Source organism: Felis catus, chromosome A3, assembly GCF_018350175.1.
Source record: "Felis catus isolate Fca126 chromosome A3, F.catus_Fca126_mat1.0, whole genome shotgun sequence".
NCBI classification, from domain to species: Eukaryota; Metazoa; Chordata; class Mammalia; order Carnivora; family Felidae; genus Felis; species Felis catus.
This window is the reverse complement of record NC_058370.1, coordinates 27,736,886-27,754,408: the sequence shown is the minus strand read 5'-3', so window position 1 is coordinate 27,754,408 and position 17,523 is coordinate 27,736,886. Positions and strand designations below refer to the sequence as shown.

General features: G+C 49.2%; 1 protein-coding gene across 1 annotated transcript in view; it reads left to right on the top strand.

Annotated features, from left to right (window-relative positions):
* Positions 1 to 12,485: 12,485 nt before the first annotated feature.
* Positions 12,486 to 17,523, top strand: part of CSNK2A1 (casein kinase 2 alpha 1) — a 53,763-nt gene continuing 48,725 nt past the window's right edge. The window contains exon 1 of the mRNA XM_003983674.6: positions 12,486 to 12,637. The gene's annotated coding sequence lies outside the window, so the exon portion shown is untranslated. The remainder of the gene's footprint in view (positions 12,638 to 17,523) is intronic.

Here is a 17,523-nt window from a genome sequence, read left to right as displayed (position 1 = left end):
CGATACATTATTACCTGACGTCTATAGTTGTGTCAAACGCACAATGCCCTGTACCCACCGCGACAGTATCACAGGGAAGTGTTTCCCTGTCCTAAAAATGCCTGTCGCCCCATCTACCCATCCCGGTCTCCTCCCCCCAAAACCTTGGCAACCACTGATCTTTTTATCGTCTTTAGAAGTTTGCCTCTTCCAGCACAGTGTGTATTTGCTCAGTTCTAATACACAGTGAATCTGGCAGGAGAGCGACCTCTACCTAAGTTGGGAACAGGCCAGGTTGTGTTCGGTTCTGCACTTTACCTAGAACTGCTCGCGTCTGGGACCGTCACGCAGTCGCGGTGCTCATGCAGCCCCCAGATCCGAGGTGAGCCCACCCTCAGCCATGTGATGTTTTCTACGGATTGGGCCCGAATATTTACATATTCCTGTACTCTGAGTCATTTTCATTTTATTTATTTTCTTTTATATTACAGTGAGGGTATTATTTGTTTAAAATTATGCGGGGGGGGGGGGCGCCTGGGTGGCTCAGTCAGTTAAGTGTCCGACTTCGTCACAGGTCATGATCTCATGGTTCGTGGGTTCGAGCCCCGGGTCGGGCTCTGTGCTGACACCTCGGAGCCTGGAGCCTGCTTCGGATTCTGTGCGTGTGTCTCTCTCTGCCCCCCCCCCCCCCCCCGCTCATGGAAATTGAATCCCAACCCACTCTCCTAACCACCCAGCATCCAGCCCTGGACTTCCTAGGGCTCCTGGAAAGACCATGTCGGGTGAGCTGAGCGTCCCCAGGCGTAAATACCCCTCGGAAGGTATGGAGACCCACATAGGAGGGCAGAGAAGTCAAGGGCAGAGGTTCTGGCCTCGGTTCCAGTCTTGGCTGTGTCATGTGTGACCCTGAGACAGACACTCCCCCCTCTCTGAGGCTCGGTGGTCTCATCTGTAAAATGGGTCACCAAAAGTGTGGTAGGTACTGTCCCTTTCCATGTCACCAATATGGAAGCTGTGGCTCATAGAGGAGAAATGACGTACCCACTGTTAAATGGGGGGTGGGGTGGGGGGTGGAATGGTCCTCTAAGGAAAGGACACACTCCATTACCCAGTTAGGTCCCCGAGGCTCCTTCAAAGCCCAATTCCAGATTTACAGGACACTAGGCAGAGGTCAGGGGTCACTTTGCCACTCCTCCTTCCATCCACCCTCACGTGACTCCTATAGTGCCGAAGTATCTGAGAGCCAGGAAGGCTGGGGAGTGCTGTCCTTGGAAGCACCAGGCCTCAGTTTCCCTGCACTCGACGCCAGCTCCGAAACAGATCCCAGATCAATACATTCCTCTCCATCTCTCCTACCGCTGCCACCCCAGTTTCGGCCATAATCACCTCTTGCCTCCCTACTTCTCACTCCCCACCCAACAGCCAGGGAGATCTTTTATGAATGTAAAAAACCACGGGGCGCCTGGGTGGCTCAGTCGGTTACGCGTCCGGCTCTTGGTTTCAGTTCAGGTCACGGTCTCATGGCCTCGCGAGTTCGAGCCCCACTCGCTCATGAGTGAGCACGGAGCCTGCTTGGGATTCTCCATCTCTCTCTCTGCCCCTCCCCCACTTTGGCGCTCTCTCTCTCTCTCTCTCTCTCTCTCTCAAATAACCACATGCCTTGAATGCACCAGCCATGTTCCTATCTTCGGACCCGTGCCAACACTCTCCCTCCTCCTTGGCCAGCCCATACACAGCCCTGTCCTTGCTTTCCCTGAGCAAACTCCTCCTTCCTCCTTCCCTCCTTCCCTCCACCGAGACAGCTTTTCCTGCCACGCACGTTCATACCTTGCCCTCTTATCTCCCCTGGCAATGATCCCAGTTTGCAACGACAGATTTTGTCTGATCACCTTCTACCCAGCTTGACTGAGCCCCACCGGGACCAGAGACACTGACTTGTTTCCTGCCGTGTACTGAGAACCCAGAAGTGTCTGCCCCAGAAGAGGTGCTCAGGGAAGCCTGAGAGAAGGGAGGGATGGGCCCATTCCCTCCACCAAGTGGACCGAGACCTCCAGGACAAGCCTGAGGGGGAACCCCGGGGGGAAAGGGGGAAGGCAGAGGGCATCCCAGGCACAATTCAATTCACTGTTCAGCATGAGCCTACACATGCCCAGACACTGTGCTACCCCCTTGGAGGGGACGGCATATGGATGCTAGGCTAGTGACAAAACAAGGTCTGGGCCACCCTGCCCAGCTGTGCAAGTGTAGGCAAGTCACTGAACGTCTCTGAACCTTGATGTCCCCAACTACCAAATGGGAGAATTGAAGAAGTTACTTCACTAAAGAAAACTCCAGCCTTAGGGCATTAAGACTTAACCTACTATTGAAACACCAAGGGAACCAGTGGCCTTGGTCCCACCAAGGGACTTGGTGGCCTCACACAACCCTTTTCCCCCTCACCGTTGCGAGTCAGGAATTTGGGAAAGGAACAGCTGAGCAGTTCTGGCTTTGTTGCAGTCAGATGTTGGCCAAGCTTGTGGTTATTTGAAGGTTCAATGGCCGCCCGTTGGCCAGGGACACCAACATGTGGGTTCTCCACCATGGTGGTCCCGGACAGTCCACCTGTTACATTTATTACCTTCACCCCTTCCATGATCTCAGTTTCAAGCAGCCAGCTAGGTGACCATCACTTCCGATCTTTCTAGCTCACTCTCTCTGGTACCCCAACCCCTACAGTCCTTCAGTCCCACTGGGACCTCTAATCCATGGAACCTACCACATTTTCCCTCATGTCCTCACCACCCCCCCCCACCTTGCCAGTTAAAGCCCATGGGCATCATTATTCCCATGCACTGCACCCCGTCCCCGAGGTGCCCCTGCCCCTGTCTGGCTAAATACTCACTGGTTCACACCAACTCTGTCCCTCTGGGCTTGTTCCCACGCAGGGGGCTGGAGCATGGCGGCCACCATGAGCACTGGTCTCACCGTATTTATATGATGGCTAGCCTCAATGGGGTCTTCAGTGCTGCCTGACAATCCCTTGGCCCGCTGTCTCCCCAGACGGTTCCTCCCCATCTTCTCAAATGACCCTCGCCTTCCCCCCTATCCTCACTCTTAGCTGAGGACCTTGCTTCCTATTTCACAGGGGAAATTCTAGCCATCGGAAAATACTTCCAGGAGTTTCCACTACCCTCAATGGTCCCCAAACACTCCGCTCTGTCTTCTATGACCATGAATGGGCCATCTGTGCTCCAAGCCATGGTCACACCCTCTCCTGTGTATCCCAGCCTCTTCTTTCTCGGGTCATCACTGTTTCCGATCTACTGAATCATTCTCACCAACGCGCACACATGCTGATATTTCTGCATTCAAATAACTTCTCTCGATCCCGGCTTTGCTTTCCACCTACCACCCTATCCTCAGTCCCACAGCAAAACACCTCAAAAAGTCGTCTGTACCCGCTGCCTCAGTATCTCTTCTCACTCTCCTTCTATTACAGAAGAGGCATAAGAATAGTACCAAGAGGGGCGCCCGGGTGGCGCAGTCGGTTAAGCGTCCGACTTCAGCCAGGTCACGATCTCGCGGTCCGTGAGTTCGAGCCCCGCGTCGGGCTCTGGGCTGATAGCTCAGAGCCTGGAGCCTGTTTCTGATTCTGTGTCTCCCTCTCTCTCTGCCCCTCCCCCGTTCATGCTCTGTCTCTCTCTGTCCCAAAAATAAATAAACGTTGAAAAAAAAATTAAAAAAAAAAAAAAAGAATAGTACCAAGAATGCTAAAAGGCCAATCACCCAGATTTTGCCATTGTTGCTTTATCATCCCCCCTCCCTTCTCCTTTCCTCCTGAACTCTTTTACAGTAAGTTGCAGACAGGATTCCTTTTTTTTTTTTTTTTTTTTTTTTTTTTTCAACGTTTGTTTATTTTTGGGACAGAGAGAGACAGAGCATGAATGGGGGAGGGGCAGAGAGAGAGGGAGACACAGAATCGGAAACAGGCTCCAGGCTCTGAGCCATCAACCCAGAGCGCGACGCGGGGCTCGAACTCACGGACCATGAGATCGTGACCTGGCTGAAGTCGGACGCTCAACCGACTGTGCCACCCAGGCGCCCCAGGATTCCTTTTATTCCTAAAAAAAATCAGTGCGTATTTCCTAAAGGTAGGGCACTCTGCTACGATACCCCACGTCGGGAATTTTTACACTGATATCATACTCTCATCTAGTTTCTAGACGTCATTCGAGTTTCCCCAAATTGTCCTACTGATACCCTTCACAGTAAAGTGAAAACAACTTTTTTTTTTTTTTTTTTCCTGGTCCAGAATCTCACATCACTGCATTTAGTTCTTATGCCTCTTTGGACGCCTTAGTCCAGAACGGCTCATCCGTCTGGCTTAACATTTTTCAAGAGCTCAGGCCAGTCATTCGGTAGAAATGTCCCTCACTTTGGGCTCGTCTAGCGCTCAGTCGTGAGTCAAATGCTTCAGTCAAACATCGCTGGCAGATATACGATGCTGTGTCTCTCTCAGTGCATCATACGGGGAGGCGCTCGCCCCAATACAAGGGATGTTTATTTTGACCACTTGGTTGATGGGGCATCTGCTGAGTTTCTCCACTGGAAAGTTACTCTCTCGCCCTTTGGAACTCAAAGTGTCTTGTGAGGGGAGACTAAGGCTATGGAAATACCCTGTTTCTTGTCAAACATTGATCCGTGATGGTAGCATTTCTTGATGATTCTTCCCCTGAAATAATTATTCTATAGGAGTTGCCAGATGGTGATTTTCTAATTCCTACTCTTCCCCATTTACTGGTCGACTTTCTACTCTTAAAAAGGGCTATGGGGCGCCTGGGTGGCTCAGTCGGTTAAGCGTCCGACTTCGGCTCAGGTCACGATCTCACGGTCTGTGAGTTCGAGCCCCGCGTTGGGCTCTGGGCTGATGGCTCAGAGCCTGGTGCCTGCTTCCGATTCTGTGTCTCCCTCTCTCTCTGCCCCTCCCCCGTTCATGTTCTGTCTCTCTCTGTCCCAAAAATAAATAAATGTTAAAAAAATTTTTTTTTAATTTCTTTCCCTTCCTTCCTTCCTTCCTTCCTTCCTTCCTTCCTTCCTTCCTTCCTTCCTTCCTTTCTTCCTTTCCATCTTCCTGTATGTATGCATTTAAATCTTCTTCCACTGTCTCCATTAAAAAAATTTTTTTTTAATTATTCATTTCTGAGACATGGAGAGAGAGCCTGAGTGGAGGAGGGACGGAGAAGGGGAGACACAGAATCCGAAGCAGGCTCCGGGCTCCGAGCTGTCAGCACAGAGCCCGACGCGGGGCTCGAACTCATGGCCTGTGAGATCATGACCTGAGCCGAAGTCGGCCGCTCCACCGACTGAGCCACCCAGGCGCCCCACCGCGCGTGCAACTTCTAACGGAGCATGTCCACTCCGAAGTCTGATGGGTACCTCAAACCGAACAAGTCTCAAATAGAACTGCTAATCCCTCCCTCCTTTCCCTACCTGAGAAGGTTCTCCCATAGCCTCCCTCATCTCAGTTAATGGCAAACTCCTTCTTTCGATTCCTCTGCCCTAAAACCTTGGGATCAACTCAATCAGTTTTCTTTCTCAAAACCCCACCCCCAACGTATTTCGAAATAACCCCGGAATCTAAGTTGGATTCAGAGCGCCGCCATCTTTGGTCTGGATTGTGGCAGTGGCCTCTTACCTGGTCTCCCTGCTTCGGCCCTCACTCCCATTCCATTTATTCTGCACCCAGCTGCTGGCAAGACCCTGTGGAAAGGCAGAGCTGGGCCTGTCCTCCGTCGGGTCAAAACCCTCCAACAACCCCCATCTCATGCAGAGCAGAAGCCAAAGTCCCCATCACCAGGCACAAGGCTGTGCCTGATCCAGCCCCAGGGGAGTCTCCCCGACGTCACCTCCCCCTTGCCTGCTCAGCTCAGCTCAAGCATCCTCTCTACTGGCCGTTCCTCAAACCCTCCAGACACGAGTCCCCTTCAAGGTCTTGGCCCACCCTGTTCTCTCTGCTTGGAACAGTCTTCTCCCACACACCCTCGAGCCTCCCTGCCTCACCTCTTCCAGCTCTTTGCCCGAGAACCACCTTCCCGGCGAGGCTTCCATTGATTGTCTGTTTGAACAGCACCGCAGCCCTTCCCTGTCCCTCCCGTGCCTTCTTTCTTTCCACGGAGCTCGTCACCATCTGATGTGCCACACACCTCTCCAAGGAACGTGAGATGGTGAAAACGGGGCCTTTGTTTTGTTCACGGTAACACCCCACTCGTGACCGCTCACGTTAATTGCATCCTTGCTCATCCTTGCTGTGGTCCAGCGTATTTTTTTTTAATTTTTAAAAATGTTTTATTATTTATTTGAGAGAGAGAGAGAGCGAGAGAGACAAAGTGCGAGCAGGGGAAGGGCAGAGGCAGAGGGAGACACGGAATCCAAAGCAGGCTCCAGGCTCTGAGCTGTCAGCACAGAGCCCGATGCGGGGCTTGAACCCACAAACCATGAGATCGTGACCTGAGCTGAAGTTGGACGCTTAACCGACTGAGCCACCCAGGAGCATATTTTTAAGGGCTTTATTATATTTAGTCACTGAATTCTGACATGAGCCCTATGAACTGGGTGTGTCAGCTATCACTATAATAATGTTGCATAGCAAAGCACCCCCCCCCCCCCGAAGTCTGGGGCTTACAGCAGCAAATATTGATTTGTCCCTCCCTTGCCTGCTGTCATTTGGGCTTTGGCCGACCTTGGCTGGGCTCTGCTGAGTTTGGTTCCATGTCACGTCTGCTATATATTTCTTCCACTCCTCTACACCAGTCTGCTTGGTGCTGGGGATTTGGATAGAAGCTCTAGGTTCCTTAAACAGACACAGAACATTGTCTTCCCGGCTGTTTAGCTTTCTGTCATTCAAAAGTGATAGCGTTGATGGGGGGAAAAGAAAAACAATTCAAAGTTTAATACAACTAAATACCAAAACACAAAACCTTCTTCACCCAGACTTTCCTACAGAACCTTCAACTGGGACGCTGTTTCAAAAGACACAGTGCACTGTTGATAGCCCCATCCTTGTGATAGAGGTGGAGATTCCCAGGGGGACAAGTGAAAAGGTGAAACCTGTTAAGGCCCAGGCTGGAACTTGTACTTGGTCACTTTCATCTACGTTGCACTGGCCAAAGCAAATCAGATGGTCAAGCTTAGTATCAATGGAGTAGGGAGTGTAACCAATCCTCACTGGGGGGGAGCACGACAGTCACTGAACAGTAACCTAATTTGCCATATTTCATGCTATATCTTCTCTTTCTTTCTTTCCTTCCTCTTCTTTTTCTTTCCTTCCTTCCTCCTTTTCTTTCTTTCTTTCTTTCTTTCTTTCTTTCTTTCTTTCTTTCTTTCTTTCTTTCTTTCTTTCTTTCTTTCCTCCTTTCTTTCTAAACAGATGAGGAAACTAGGGCTCAGAGAGATCAAATAACTTGTCCGAGGTTACACTGCTAGTAAGTGACAGAGCTGGAACCCAACCAAGTTGGAGTCAAATTTATCAATGTCATGGCCGCCAGGCCAAGCGGTTTGGACTTACTCCGAAGGCAATGAAATACCACTGAAAACTCTTGGGCAAGAAAGGAACATAGTGGTTAATAAACTTTCCTCCAGTGGCAGTGCGTGTGCAGGATGTGTGGGAGAGGGAGAGAGGAGGGGCTCCTGGAGGTAGTTACAAAACTTCAGGCCAGAACTGATAAGGGACTGGGCTGGAGCAGTGTCAAAAAAGGGGGGGTGGGGAACAGTAAACGTCAAAACCAAATAGGAGGAGACAGAGGTGAGAGACAAGTTGAAGGACATTTAAAAAAAAACACTTTTTCTTTACGGAGTGTCGAAATAAACATTTGTGTTTGTTACCAAAAAAAAAAAAAAATCAAGCAAAAAAATTCGTGCAGCGCAGACGGAAGCGTTCAAAGTAAAAGTTCCCTCCTCTTCCTCTCTTCTGAGATAAGCTCCATTAATAGTTTGTGGTAAATCGTTCCTGAACTTTGTCTGCAACTATACAACACACAAACATCTACTCATTTTTATTTTTTAATTTTATTTTATTTTTAATTTTCGAGAGAGACAGAGAGAGGGAGAGCGCGTGAGTGGGGGAAGGGCAGAGAGAGCGGGGGAGAGAGAAAATCTTAAGCAGGCTCTGCCCTCAGCCCAGAGCCCAAGGAGGGGCTCGATCTCATAACCATGAGATCATGACCTGGGCTGAAATCAAGAGCGAGATACTCAACCGACGGGGTCTCCCAGGCACTCTTACATCTATCCATTTTTAAAGGTGCTTTTAAAATGTGTTCTGCCTAGGGGCAACTGGGTGGCTCAGTCGGTTAAGAGTCCGGCTTCAGCTCAGGTCATGATCTCATGGTTTGTGAGTTCAAGCTCCACATGGGGCTCTCTGCTGTCAGCACAGAGCCTGCTTTGGATCCTCTGTCTCCCTCTCTCTCTGCCCCTCCCCTGCTCATGCTCTCCCTGTCTCTCAAAAATAAATAAACATTAAAAAAAAATTTTAAGTTAAAAAAAAATAAAATAAAATGTGTTCTCCCTAAATCTTCGTTTCATCTCTTGCTTTTCATCCCATAACAGTATGACAGAGCCAGTTTCCCACATCAGGACATTACACTGTCATTCTTTTTAACAGTTTTGTCACAGACTAGCTGTGTGACCCTGCACAGGTTGTTTAACCTCTCTGAATCTTGGTGTGCTTAATCTCTAACTGGGGGTTAAAATGTGGTGGCATTAAAATGAAATGAAATGAAATAAAATAAAATAAAATAAAATAAAATAAAATAAAGTAAAATAAAATAAAGTAAAATAAAATAAAGTAAAATAAAATAAAGTAAAATAAAAGAAAGTAAAATAAAATAAAGTAAAGTAAAGTAAAATAAAATAAAATAAAGTAAAGTAAAATAAAATAAAGTAAAATAAAATAAAATAAAGTAAAGTAAAGTAAAATAAAGTAAAGTAAAATAAAATAAAATAAAATAAAATAAAATGTAGTGGTCCCACAGGGTGACTATGAGAATTAAATGTGTTCATACATACAAGGCATCTTGCATAGTGCCGGACACATACTAAGCACTCAAAAAAACAGTAACCCTTGTTGTTAATAACTCCATGTTTAGCTGCATGATAATTTATTTAACCAGTTCCACCCATACGGTCACTTAGTGTGGTATGTTTGCAGAGACAGCCACAATTCCTCCCATCCTGGTACGCATGACTCTTTGCAATATGACTTCGGTGCATTTGTCATCTAGAGATGGAGTCTGTTTCTACTCTCCTTGATTCTGAGCTGGCCACGTGATGGGCTTTGCTCAATAAAATGCAGCAAAAGTGACGGTCCAGCACTTCTGAGCCTAGGCCTCAAGGGGCCTTGCTGCTTTTTGTTCTTTTCCCTTTTGGAGGCCATCATGTGAGGAAGGCTGAGCTAGCTGCTGAAGAAGCCACATGAAGAAGAACCAAGGCCCTTAAGCCAACAGGCCCAGTCAACTGTCAGACACGTATATGAGCCTGTATTGGGCCAGCCGGCTTGCCAATACGCTCAGTAAAGGGGCACTTGGGTGGCTCAGTCGGTTGAGCGTCTGACTTCGGCTCAGGTCATGATCTCACAGTTTGTGAGTTCAAGCCCCGCGTCAGGCTCTGTGCTGACAGCTCGGAGCCTGGAGCCTGTTTCGGATATTGTGTCTCCCCCTCTCTGCTCTTATAATAAACAAGCAAATAAATATTAGTCTAACCCATTCTGTTTTGGGGTGCTTTGTGAAGCAGCAACAGAAAGCTGATACAGTTAGGTCTAGTGCAGAGAGGACGACCCATGTTGGAATGCAAGTGACTTTTGTCACGTCTTGTAACCTCTCTTCACTTCAGTTTCCTCATCTGAGAATGGAATACTTTAGTTCCTACCTCATCAGGCTGATGTGAGGATTCAATGAGATGATGAACATTCACTGTGAGGCTCGGGGCAAGTACTTCAACTCCTAACTGTGATTATTGCTTTTGTTGTTTGAAGGGAGTCTGCACTGAATGGTTACAATGTGGGGTGCCAGGAAGAATAAGTGAGGAAGATAACTGAGCTGGTCTTTGGAGGCTCCGTAACTAGATGAACACCGGAGAATGGGACTTGGGACAAGAGGTCTATATCAGGCTGGCCAGGAAGATGGCAGCGGTTGGCGCTCATCTCTGCCCTGCTTAGTGCCAAGGATTGTATGTGTGTGCCTGGGTGAGCCCTCTGTGTGAGGTCATGGGTGGAGGCTGGAACTGGGTGCAAGAACCAAGAACTGACACTGTAGGAGGGCCTGAGACCATAGGAAGGGTGTGAGGGCTAAGCCTTGGGAAATACCCCCATTCTTCTCAACGTGAAATCTCAGACTCCTCCCCCTGGACGGCATAAGCCCCGCCCATCTCTCATGCCGTATGCCCTCCCCTTCTCCCCCTCACTCACTGCACTTCAGCCATCCTGGCCTCCTTCCTCAAACTTCTCCAACTCTTTCCCGCTCGCGGATCTTTGTACTCACTGCTCTCTTCTCCGAGGGGATTTCTGAACCACTCATGCTATGGCTCTCCCACTTCTATTCGTTTTCACAGCTACTTATCTTTTTCCTTCATAGCAATTATTGTTGCGTGAAACTACATTTGTTCATTTGCTTACACGCGTATTGTTTTTCACTCTAGAAAGTGGGCTCCACAAGGAATTGGTATCTGTCTTGCTCGTACCCCACCCCCAGCACTGTCTGGCTCAGAACAAGTGATGAATAGCTAGCTGTGAACCGAATAAATGTGAACAAAGGAGCCATGAGAGCCAACAAACAAACAAAAAACAAAAACCATGGTCCAAGAGCTAAGTGGAAAGCCAGTCATTTCCTGAAAAAGGTCTTCATGAAAATCTTGGGATCAACTTCTCCAACCTTCTCAGTCCACAGGTGGGGAAACAGGCCCAGATAACAGATCGGCCCACTTGAGAGCACCCAGAAAGCCATTACCATAGACGCCCAGCCCACTGGGGTCAAATGCTGCAGACCTGTCTGGCAAATGAGGCCCAGAGAAGGTCACAGCCACCTCCTTGAGGCCATCGCTGTACATCTGAAGCTGTGGCCACCCCCATCCTATAGGGGAGGAGATCGTCTCTTTGGGAACAGAGGTGCCAGTAAGCTGACAAACTGTGAAAGGAGGGCTGGAGAGGGTGGGAAGGCCCATTCCTGGGCCAGGCAGCTGTTCTGAGGCAGCTCAGGGATAATAGCTGGTACGAAAATAACCCAGTCTCCTCACCCTTGTTCCAGCCCTCACACCTCTGCCCCACTAGAGGTGAGGCTAACACTTGAATTCCTCTCAGTAACACACGAGGTTTTAGCAGGGCCTGCGCAGAGGACAGTGATCATCAGACCCAGCCCTGTCCACTGGGGGCTCACAGTCTGATGGAGGAGGCAGGCTAGGGACCTGTCAGGCTGCAGAGTGACCGCACCTACGTCTGGGGACGTTCAAGGGAGGGATGATCCCCAGAAAAAAAAGACCCCTGAATTAATTTGATTAGCCAGTTCAGGAGGTGACAGTAACAGAAGTAACCGCCAGTGCAAAGGGAGAGAGGCAACACAGATGAGCTGCAGGAATAGTTTGCAAGCTTTCGTGGGTAGAAGCATCAGAAATCTGAGAGTGGAGGCACAGAATAGGAGGCTAGAAATGGGTGCAGTGTCAAAAAAGGTGGGGAATTGGGGCTGTCCAATTTATGCGGGAATTCGGATGTCAAGAGAACTTGGGCTATCTTTGGTGCACCAAAGGAGAGACCTGGAAGATTTTAATCCACGAGGACGCCGTGATCAGGCTTGCAAGATAGAAAGTGCCCTGTAGCTGCTTTGGGGGAAGTTGCCCAGGCGGGCGGGGAGGATGACGGGTGGCGGACTGAAGGGAGAGAATACACTTCATTCTAGATAGGTAGTTCTAAATAGGTCTCCTGCAGGAGGCAGGAATAAGGTCTCAGTCTCTACAGGGCTTGGATCGTCACTCGCTCCACTCCTGCATCACACCACCCCCGAGGGTCCAACTTCCGTTCGTTTGTCGCGAACTCAAAGTTTGAGTAGACAACATGTACTGCTGGAACCCTAACCCTAGACGAGGGGTCCGAGCAGCCGACTTCAACTCCCAAAATGCTTTGCTTTACAGCTCTGCAGGTCGCGCATGCTTCAGGAAAGGCCGGCTGGCTCGTCCACTGGGGCGACTCGTCAGCGGGGTGAAGTGCGGGAAACATAGGGACCGCCATCTTAGCTTGGGGCAAACCAACTGTACACGTACGGGAGTTTCGTCTTCTTTCTGTCGTCAGTTCCTAACAGGGGCTGAGACAAAACGCGCTTAATCGCTGAAAATCTCGTTAGTATGCTTTCTGGCGACAGTTCCTCCCATGTTGCGCCCCCAGTCCGGAACGGCACCTGCAGCGACCCCTTAGCACATCCCAGCATGGCCGCACTCAGCCGGATTCTGCGTGGGGCGGAGTCGGAAGCGGTCCCGCCCCGCCTCCTGGTAGGAAGGGGGTTTCCGCTTCCGGCAGCGGCGGCTGCAGCCTCGCTCTGGTCCCTGCGGCTGGCGGCCGAGCCGTGTGTCTCCTCCTCCGCCGCCGCCATATTGTCTGTGTGAGGAGAGGGGAGAGCGGCCGCCGCCGCTGCCGCTTCCACCACAGGTACTGTGGGAGCCGCCAGGCGAGGTCGTTGGTGTGTGGAGGTGGGCCCGGGATAGGACAGCGGGTCGCGGTCGGCCCTCGCGCTCCCAGCGGACTCCCAAACGGCCCATCGCCTTCCCCTGCCCCCCCCCCCCCTTACACACACCAGCCGAGGCCCCTGCAGCCCATCGGGGAGGCCTGGGGCCACCCTTCAGGACCGCGGGCGAGGCTTGCGGGGCAGAGGCTGATGTGAGGGTGGGAGCTGGCTTTCTGGAGTCCCGCTTATGGCGGGGGAGAGGGCTGGACTGGGGCGGGGACTAGGGGGCAACTTGCAGGAGGGGGTCGCCCGAGGGGGAAGGGAGCTTGAGGGGTGGGGCCACAGGGGGATGCTGGGGGAGGGTGCCTAGGGGAGTGGTGCTTGATGGGTAGGGTGGGGTGAACCCTCCCGGGAAGCGGAGCAGCTGGGGTGGGGGCCTTCCGAGGGTCCCTGTGGGCCGGGCCGGGCTTCCCACCTGCAGACTGGGGTGCCAAGAGGAAGGAACCCCGCGCGAGGTCGCTGGGAAGAAAGGGGGGAAGGGACCGCGAAGTGGGGCAGAATGGGTGGAGTTGGGAGTTCAGGGTTAGTTGGGAGCCTGGGTGGTAGAGAAGTATGTAGAATGGAAGGTTGGCCAGCAGTATCCAGCCTAGTTGGTGACCTTTCGAAAGAGTAGGACTTCTATTTTGTTTTTTGTTGTTTTTTTTTTTTTTTTTTTTTTTTTTGCTCCTGCTGTTGTTGTTGTTTGTTGTTTTGCAGCGTCGGAACGTTTCTAGTCTAAGCAGGTGATGGGTGGAGCTTCGGTAGTTTGTTTTTGGAAAGCGAAGTCCGGGTGGGAAGAAGTCGCTTCTTGACTCTTGGCTATTGTGGGGAGGGAAGAGTTCCGAAACGAAGGTGGTGCATTGACTTGGGAAGGACTCGGTTGCCTTGAAGCTGCTGAGGTCTGTGGGAAGGGGGCACGGGGAGAAGACGTGCAAAGAAAACGGGAAGGGGACGATTTCAGCAGGAGTTAGGAGGCTGCATTACACCTAAGGAGTGGCGGTGTCGGCCAGGGCTAAGGAACCAGAGGGCCTGGGTTCTCAAATGTCAGTGCCTTTGCTACCTAGCTGTGCGCCCCGATCTCTGTAAGCCTTGGTTTTCCTATCTGTAAAGTGGGGGCCGTAGTAGTTCCTAGGTCGTACGTTTACGGTGAGCGGTAAAAAAAAAAAAGGATACTTTGTGTCGAGTGCTTACCGCAGTACCTGGCAGGTAGTAAGCGCTTGATAGGTTAAAGGGACCAGCTGCTGTATTTAGGGGTCCTCTGTTCTACCTAAAATGTCAGGAACCAAACGGTGGGCGAGACTTCAGAATATTACCCTTGTGGAAATTGCTGCCGTGTTTTGTTTCGTTGTGAGTCGATTTGGCCCAACTGGCTTGGTGGGCCCTTGAAAGACCAGGGCCAATAGCAGGTCTCCCTCGTGTCCTTTAAAAAGCCAAAAGCCAAAAAAGTCAACTGCTGTTTGACCTGGGCACCCTCCTCGCTCTGTGACTTTGAAATACTTGACTTTCATTTGCTATTGGGGGAGGGTGTACAACTTGAAGAAAGAAAAGATTTGAAGTTTGCTTGGGTTGATTTATCCACTGATTACAAAGTTAGGTCACCCTGGGGCAACTTTGTTTCTTTTTTTTTTTTTTTTAAACCCCGACATGCCCGGTTATGTCCTCCTGTATGGAATACAGTAGCGAAGAGAAGCACACGTTGAAGGGGGGGAAAGTTGGGTTAGATTCTGTGTAATGGGTTTCTTGCCTTGCTGTTTGGGGATGAAACAAGTGGCAGCTTCTTTTCCACAGTGTATTTTTAGTTCTCCTGTTGCCTAGCCACTGCTACAGGCTGAGTCTTTGATTTTACTGTTGTCTCTGTCTCTGAACAGATACCTTTACTTCACATACTCCTTTGGAGAAAGGGGAAATTTTCTCCAGGAACTGAGTTGAAAGCCTTCCCTTAGGGTTTGGGTGTGGGGTAGACAGAATGATACCCTCCCCAACAAAGATGTCCATACTCTAATTCCCAGAATCTGTGAATGTGTTACATGGTAACAGGGACTTTGCAGATCTCCTTAGAGTCAAGAATCTGAAAATAGGAAGATGATTCTGCATTTCATGGATGGACCCAGTCTACTGACACGAGACCTTGAAAGCAGAGAACTTGACCCCACCTGGGAGTCAAGGGAGGGCAGAAGGGTGAACACAGAGATTGCGACCGTGAGAAGGACTCCGTTTGCTGTTGCTAGAGGGGGCCACAGGGAAAGCATGAGAAGGAATATGGTCGGCTCCAGTGGCAGAGACCAGCCCCAGCTGACAGCCGGCACTAGGAAATGGAGACCTCAGTCCTACAACCACCAGAAACTGATTGTGACCAACGGCCAGAATGAGCTAGGAAGTGGATTCTTCCCCCAGAGTTTCCAGCAAGGAATATACCTTGATTCTGGCCTCATGCCCTCAGCAGAAGACTTAGCCAGAGCCCGCATAACTTCTGACCTACAGAAACTTCTGTGACCTGAGATAATAAATTTCTGTTGTTTGAAGCCACTCCTGTTTGTGGCAGTTTGTTACGGCGGCAGTAGAACACTGTATCGATTTTTGGTACCTGGAGTGGGGTACTGTTACCTAAAAATGTGGAAGTGGATGAAGGCCAGAAAATTTTTGAGGAGCATGGTAGAAAAGACCTACAACAGATGGTAGAAATATGGATGTTGACTCCTAGGGAGGGCTCAGGGGGAAATGAGGCAGGTATTAGAAACTGGAGGAAAGAGGATCCTTGTTACTTAGTGGCAAGTAAGTTTAGAATTGTATCCTGTGGTTATGTGGAAAAGAGAACTAGTAAGTCATAAACCTGGCTATCCAGTGGAGATTTCCAAGCAAAGTGTGGAAGGTGGAGCCTGATGTATTTGTGCCTGTGAGTCTGACTAACAACAGGGAACCCCTATGAAATTTACGTAAAGTCCATGAGGTCCTTGAGGATTTTATACTGACAGAAACGATGCCAGCTTGGATTGAAAGACATAGTATGAAAGTTAAAGAGGTCTGTTAAAACCCCCCAAAGTCTAGGCAGGAAACGGGCTGGTAAACTCAGGTGTGAGTGTGCTGCTTTTTGTTAAAATGTGGGTGACTCAGAAGCTGGAACCAAGAGCCCAGAGAGGTGGCGCTGAAAGCTGCAGAGGATTGTTCCCTGCCTTTGAAATGGAATGGAGTTTGCCCAGATTTTGAAACTGCTTTGGACCAATGGATCTGTTTTCTCTTCCATTTTCCTTTTTTGGACTGGGAATTCTATAACTGTTGCCCTATACCTGTCCCACCCTTGTGTATTGGAAGCAGGTAGCTTGGTTTTTGTTTTCAGAAATTGTGCCCCAGGAGTTCTTATTGTATTATACACAAAGCCTCATCCACACCTGATTTAGATGATGAGATTTGGGACTTTTTAATTGATGACCTTTAGGTGAGATTTTGGGATTTTGAGTTGATGCTATAATGGAATGAGACCTTAGGATGGGATGGATGTATTTTGCATTTGGGAAAGATATGAATCAATGGAGGTCAGAGGGTGGGCTGTGGTAGATGAAATGACACCCTGCCTTCCCTCTCCCCCCAAAGGTGTCTGTACCCTAATCCTGGAATCTGAATATGTTAACATTATATGGCAAAAGGGACTTTGCAAATGTAATTATGGTTTAAGTATCTTAAGATAGGAAGATTATCCTGGATTTTCTGAGTGGGGCCAATCTAACATGAAGGCAAAGAACTTTCTCCAGCTGGAGTCAGAGAGATGGGTCAGAAGTTAGAGATTTGAAACATGAGGGGAACTCAACCCACCATTACTGGAGGGGGCCTCATGGAAAGCATGTGGACAGCCCCTTGCTGACCGCTAGCAAGGAAATGGGGGCATCCATCATAACAACCACAAGAAACTGAACTCAGCCAGCAGTCTAAATGAGCTTGGAAGCAGATTCCTGTCCCTGCCCCAAGTGTCAGCAAGGAACAGAGCAAGGTGGGCATCTTGAGGTTTTTTTTTTTTTTTTTTTTTTTTTGGTCTTGGGAGACCCTAAGCAGAAGATCCAGCCAAGTGCACCTGATTTCTGGCCTATAGAAACTGTGAGATAATAAATTTGTCTTGTTTTATGTTTGTGGTCATTTGTACAGCAACAGTAGAAAACGAATAGAGGCCTTTTGCTGATTTTATTTAAAACTTTCGGGGGGATAGGGGTACCTGGGTGGCTCAGTTGGTTGAGCGTCTGACTTCCACGCAGGTCACGATCTCACAGTTGTGGTTCGAGCCCCACTTTGGGCTCTGTGCTGACATCTCAGAGCCTGGAGCCTGCTTCCAATTCTGTGTCTCCCTTTCTTTCTGCCCCTCCCCACTCATGCTCTGTTTCTCTCTCACAAATAAATAAACATTAAAAATAAAAAAAGAAAATTTCAGGGGGACTGTCTTCTAAAGAACAGAAGTAGCAAAGATTATTCTGCAAAGTGATTTGGTTCTAGAAGACTTCACAGAGTAATTGTGTTGAGTGGAACCTATGCCTTTTCCTTAGTGTTTAAATATCCTGTTACTGCCCTTAAATGCAATTGGAATTGGCTAGATGACTAGCATTGAAAAATGTGGATTCTGGAGCTCTAGGCCATTTTGGTAGGATTTCTATAAATTGATGACTTTTCCTTGCCTATAATAAATGTCTTGAATAAATGACATAATTTCTTCATTAATTTTTATTGGCTGAATAAAGCAATAAGTTTATATGACAGCCTTTTAAAGACTTCTAACTTTTTAGAGGAGATGGAAATGGGTGATCTTTTTTTGTGAATTGATAACCACCTATACACAGTAGTCTGTTCTTTT